Raw genomic sequence first — 6000 nt, forward strand, 5'->3', positions numbered from 1 at the left:
CCCAGGCCCGTGCTTTATCCACTAGACCACATTGCTTCTCTGCCTTACTGTCTTTATCCCTCTCTCCAAGAATTTATCCAAACTTCTTTCAACTTCTGACTGCACAGCTTCTTCTGGTAACAAATTCCACATGCTTTTCACCTGCTGGCTGAAGTCTTTTCTCTACTTCCCTTTGAATTGACCATATTCAGTCTTCAAGGCATGCCCCCTTGTTCCTCACAGGATTTAGTGAACAACAGCTCTATTCATTATTATTATATATTATTTATTATAATTACTATTATATAATAATAGTATTTGTTAAGCACTTACTATGTGCCGGTACTCTACTGAGGACTGGGGTAGATACAAGGTTATCTGGTTGGTCTTGATCCCTGTCTCACTTGGGGCTCACAGTCTTAATTCCCATTTTACAGATGAGGTAACTGAGGCACAGAAAGTGAACTGATTTTCCCAAGGTCACAGAGCAGATACGTGGCACAGCCAGGATTAGAACCTAGGTCCTTCTGACTTCCAGGTCTGTGATCTATCCAATAGGCCACACTGCTTCTCTGCCATTTCTGCCCTGACCTTCAGGGTTTTGCAATCTTCAGTTATGTCCCCTCAGCCAAATTCAGCCAGCCCCTCTCACCTCACAAACTTGGGTCATATGTACTGGGCCAATCTGAGTCTTCCTTCCCCCATGGGCATTCTATGCACTGCAGGACCACACACTGTATCACTGTATTTTTCCCGAGGACAGACAGTTAAGGAGCAAGGGGGAGAGGGAAGGGATTGGATGAGTTCATTGTGGGAGGGAGTGGATGAAGATGGAGGGAAGCTGGGTAACTCAGGGGAGGACAGAATGGGGTCAGGGTGAGAGGAAGTGAGGGGAGGAAAAAGAGTTTATGTCCATCACAGAATTCCTCATCTCCCTACCCAACCCTTATCTTCCCCATGACTTTCCCATCACTGTATACAGCAAACCATCCTCCCTGACTCACAAGCCTGTAACGTTGGTATTATCTTCCACCCAACTCAAACAATTCAACCCACATGTGTCACCAAATCCTGTCAGTTCAAGCGTCACAACATAGCTAAAATCGGCTCTTTCCTCCTCATCCTAACTGCTACCACATTAATCCAAGCATTTACCCTATCCCACCTTATTTCCTGGATTAGCCTCCTTGCTGGCTTCCCTGCCTCCTGTCTCACCCCATTTCAGTCTATATTTCACCATGCTGCCTCAATCATTTTTCTATAAAACTGTTCAGTCCATATTTCCCCACTCCTCAAGTAACTCCAGTGGTTGCTCATTCACCTCTGCATCAAAAAAAACAAAACAAAAAAACTCCTTACTGTTGGCTTTAAAGCATTTAGCTTACCCCCTCCTACCTTATCTCTGATTTTCATTCATTCATTCAATAGTATTTATTAAGCACTTACTGTGTGCAGTGCACCATACTAAGCATTTTGGAAAGTACAGTACAACAATAAACAGTGACATTCCCTGCCCACAGTGAGCTCACAGGCTAGAAATGGAGAGACAGGCATCGATATAGATGAAATTACAGATATATACAAAGTGCTGGGATTGGAGGGAAGAGCAAAGGGAGCAACTCAGGGTGATGGAGAAGGAAGTTGGAGATGAGGAAAAGTGGGGCATAGCCTGGGAAGGCTTCTTGGAGGAGATGTACCTTCAATAAGGCTTTGAAGCATGGGAGAGGAATTGCCAGATTTGAAGAGGGAGGGTGTTCCATGCCAGAGTTGGGACGTGGGCCAGGGGTCAGACAGACAAGATCCAGGCACAGTGAGAAGGTTAGCACTAGAGGAGTGAAGTGTGTGGGCTGGGCTATAGAAGGAGAGAAAAAAGGTGAAGTAGGAGGGGGCAAGGTGATGGATTGCTTTAAAGCCAATGGTGAGGAGTTTTGTTTGATACAGAGGTGGATAGGCAACCACTGGAGATTTTTTAGGCTTTTTTGATTTCCTACAACAACACAGCCCACACACTTTACTACTCTATCACCAACCTTCTCACTGTACCTCGATCTTGTCTATTTTGCTGCTGACCCCTTTCCCACACCCTGTCTCTAGCCTGGAACTCCCTCCCCAACATATCTGACATTAATGTCTGTCTCCCCCACTAGACTGTAAGCTTGCTGTGGGGAGGGAATGTGTCTGTTTATTGTTGTTTTCTCCCAATTGCTTAGTACAGTGCTTTGCACATAATAAGCACCTAATACATATGATTGAATGAATGAATAAATGAATGACAGGTGATCACTCTCCCCACCTTCAAAGCCTTGTTAAAATCACATCTCCTCCAAGTGGCCCTTCCTGACTAAGCTTTCATTTCCTCTCCTCCCACTCCTCTTTGATTTCCTACTACAACCCAGCCCACTCACTTGTTTCCTCTGACCTACTCACTGTAGCTTGATCTTGTCTATCTCTCCACCGACCCCTTGCCCCCATCCTGCCTCTGGCCTGTAACACCCTTCCCCTTCATATCCAACAGACTTTTCCCACCTCAATTGTGAAAATCACATCTCTTCCAAGAAGCTTTCCAATAATAATAATGGTGGTATTTGTTAAGTGCTTGCTATGTGCCAAGCACTGTTCTAAGTGCTGGGGTAGATACAAGGTAATCAGGTTGTCCCACGTGGGGCTCACAGTCTTAATTCCCATTTTACAGATGAGATAACTGAGGCACTGAGAAGTGAAGTGACTTGCCCAAAGTCACACAGCTAAGTAAGTGGCAGAGCCGTGATTAGAAACCATGACCTCTGACTCCCAAGCCCGTGCTGTTTCCATTAAGCCACGCTGCTTCTGCAACTAAGCCCTCATTTCTTCTTCTCCAACTCCCTTCTGTGTCGCCCTTTTACTTGGATTTACACCCTTCATTCAGCCATCCCTCAGTCCCACAGTACTTAGGCCCAGATCCCTAATGTATTTATTTACATTAATGTCTGTCTGTCTCTCTCTAGACCGTAAACTCCTTGTAGGGAGAGAACCTGTCTACTAACTCTGTTATATTGTACTCCCCCAAGCGCTTACTATAGCGCTGTGCACACAGTAAGCACTCAATAAATATGACTGATCGATTGATTATCCCTATGCTCTCTAGTTTGTATTGGGGTCCCAGTTCCCCTTCACCAGCATGCCATCAGGGAGTGGTGCTTTCTATCTCTTTTAGGGAAGAACTGGGCTAGGGAGATTGGGTTATCCAGCCTTATCTGCCATCTGTAATTCTGGCAGTCAGTTGTTCAATCAATCACATCTATTGAACATCCACTGCATGCAGAACACTGTACTAAATGCTCAGGAGAAAATAATCAAACACATTTCCTGAGCCCATACTGTGGGCAAAACAATGAGCTAAGCACTCGGAAGAATATAATATAACAGAGTTGGCAGACATGATCCCTCTCCAGGAGCTTACAGTCTAGAAGGGGAGGCAGATCAAGATAAATTACTATGTACCCAAGTGCTGTGATGCTGAGGGTGGGGTGAATTAAAGGGTACAAATCCAAATGCAAGGACTGATAAAAGTTAAGATAGTTCCTGCCCTAAAGGAGCTTACAGTTTAATGGGGAAGACAAGGTACAAGTTATTTACAAATAGTGATAAGGGAGAAAGAATAGTGTTACAACCATTGATAGTAGGGGTTTGGAAAGATAGAGGTGAACAAATAATAATCATAACAATTGTATCTGTCAAGCGCTTACTACGTGCCAGGCACTGTACTGAGCACTGGGGTGGATACAAGCAAATTGGGTTGGACACAGTCTCACGTGGGGGCTCACAGTCTCAATTCCCAATTTACAGATGAGGTAACTGAGGAACAGAGAAGTGAAGTGACTTCCTCAAGGTCATACCGCAGACAAGTGGTGGAGACAGAATTAGAAACCATGCCCATCTGACTCCCATGCTTGTGCTCTATCCACTACACCATGCTGCTTCTCTTGAGTGAAAAGGAATATAAATTGATATATATGAACATAAATTCATATGTATTTATGTTCGTACACTTTAAATGTTAAGGAGAGTAGCCGGATTAACTTGACTGGGGAGGTAGAAGATTCTGGAGAAGGTGGGTTTTCAGGAGGGCTGTGAAGATGGGGAGATGCTCTTGACATTGACAGCAGGGTGCCTTTTGGCCGATGGGCCTTCTGCACCTGAACCCCAAAGAGTGACTTTGGGAATTATTTTTTAAATGATATTTGTTAGGTGCTTAGTATGTCCCAGACATTGTACTGAGGATGGCAGACACTGCAGTAAGCACTAGGGTAGATACAAGCTAAACAGGTTGGACACAGTCCATGTCCCATGTGGGTCTCAAAGTCTTTATCCCCATTTTACAGATGAAGTAACTGAGGCACAGAGCAGTGGTATGACTTGCCCAAGGTCACACAGCAGACGAATGGAAGAGCCAGGATTAGAACCCAGGTCCTTCTGACTTCCAGGCCTATGCTCTATTAGGCCACGCTGCTTCTCAATTCCCAGTGAATCTCCAGCAGAGCAGGCCCCCTCCCTCAAGAATTTCCGACTGCCCCAAGACCTTACAGGAACTCCTCCATGACCCTTCTCCCAGAACAATAATAATAATAGTAGTATTTATTTAGTGGTTATTATGTGTCAGGCACTGATACTACGGTTTTCCTCCTTTGGCTCTGTTCTCTCTGTCATCTTTTGTTGCCTCTTTAGCTTCTTGCAGCAACCCAGATTTTTTTCCTAAAATGTTATTTAGCATACAGTCATTTTTGCGAAAGCTCGTGCTTTCATTACACAATTTGGTTATAACATGGCAGAAGTGTCAGGGAACATTCTTCCCAGAGCAGGAGTCTGTTCTGGGTATATAACATGATTCACAAGTTGGCACAAGTAGATTTGGTGTAGGAAGAAATAGTTGTGAGCATGCACAAGGTCAAGGTGTGTGTTGCTAAGCTGCCCAGCCTCAATTCAGCCTCCCTGAACTGTAAGCAGTCAATAAGTTGTGTTTTTGTAAGTTTTGACAACTTTACAGCATTTAATACTGTACAGTAATGGTTTACTCTTATGGTGTCAGGTCAAGTCCGACCCATAGCAATGCCATGGACACATCTGTCCCGGAACGCCCCACTTCCATCTGCAGTCATCCTGGTAGTGGATCCATAAAGTTTTCTTGGTAAAAATGTGGAATTGGTTTACCATTGCTTCCTTCCGCACAGTAAACGAGTTTCTGCCCTCGACTCTCTCCCATGCCGCTGCTGCCCACCACAGTAGATTTTTGACTTGTAGCAGATTGCCTTCCACTCACTAGCCACTGCCCAAGCTAGGAATGGAATGGGTATGCTGCTGCTTGACCCTCCCTCCTATAGTCGAGGCTGGTAGAGTGCTGGAAACTCTCCAGGTGTGACCTTAAGAGGGTACAATAATGAGTGGCAAGGATATAAAGCAATGTAAAACCCTCTCTGTGACCACAACCTTCCAAGTTGCCTTCTTTGCCATACTCTCTGTCCCTACAAACTGTCCTCTCCCTGCAGAGACCTTCAATATCTAGACTCTCTTCCTCCTGAGGGACAACCATTTTGTGTGCCCAGTGTGTCCAGGAACATGGATCCCACAATGACCGATTTTTTTAATGATATTTGTTAAGCACTTACTATGCGTCAGGCACTATGTTAAGCATAGGGTAGATACAAGGTAATCAAATTGGACACAGTTCCTGTCCCAAATGGGGCTCACAGTCTTAATCCTCATTTTATAGACAGGATAACTGAAGCATGGAGAAGCAAAGTGACTTTCCCAAGGTCACACAGCAGACAAGTGGTGGAGGCAGTTTAGAACTCAGCTCCTTCTGCCTCCCAGGCCCGTTTTCTATCCACTAAGCCATGCTGCTTCTCTTTTCAGCCCAACACACACTTAAAGGTGAATTTCACTCTCAGTAGTGTGTCCTCTTTGAATTCAGAGTATATCTAGATAATAATAATGATGGTATTGCTTAAGAGCTTACTTTGTGCCAAGCACTGTTCTAAGCACTGA

General features: G+C 44.6%; 1 non-coding gene across 1 annotated transcript; it reads right to left on the minus strand.

The window, feature by feature from the left end:
• Nucleotides 1-5248: 5248 nt before the first annotated feature.
• Nucleotides 5249-5386, minus strand: LOC114812401. The gene has a single exon (XR_003760055.1). It is a non-coding gene; the product is annotated as a small nucleolar RNA SNORA7 (small nucleolar RNA).
• Between the last annotated feature and the right edge of the window lie 614 nt (nucleotides 5387-6000).

This window comes from Ornithorhynchus anatinus, chromosome 5 (assembly GCF_004115215.2).
Source record: "Ornithorhynchus anatinus isolate Pmale09 chromosome 5, mOrnAna1.pri.v4, whole genome shotgun sequence".
Lineage (NCBI taxonomy): Eukaryota > Metazoa > Chordata > Mammalia > Monotremata > Ornithorhynchidae > Ornithorhynchus > Ornithorhynchus anatinus.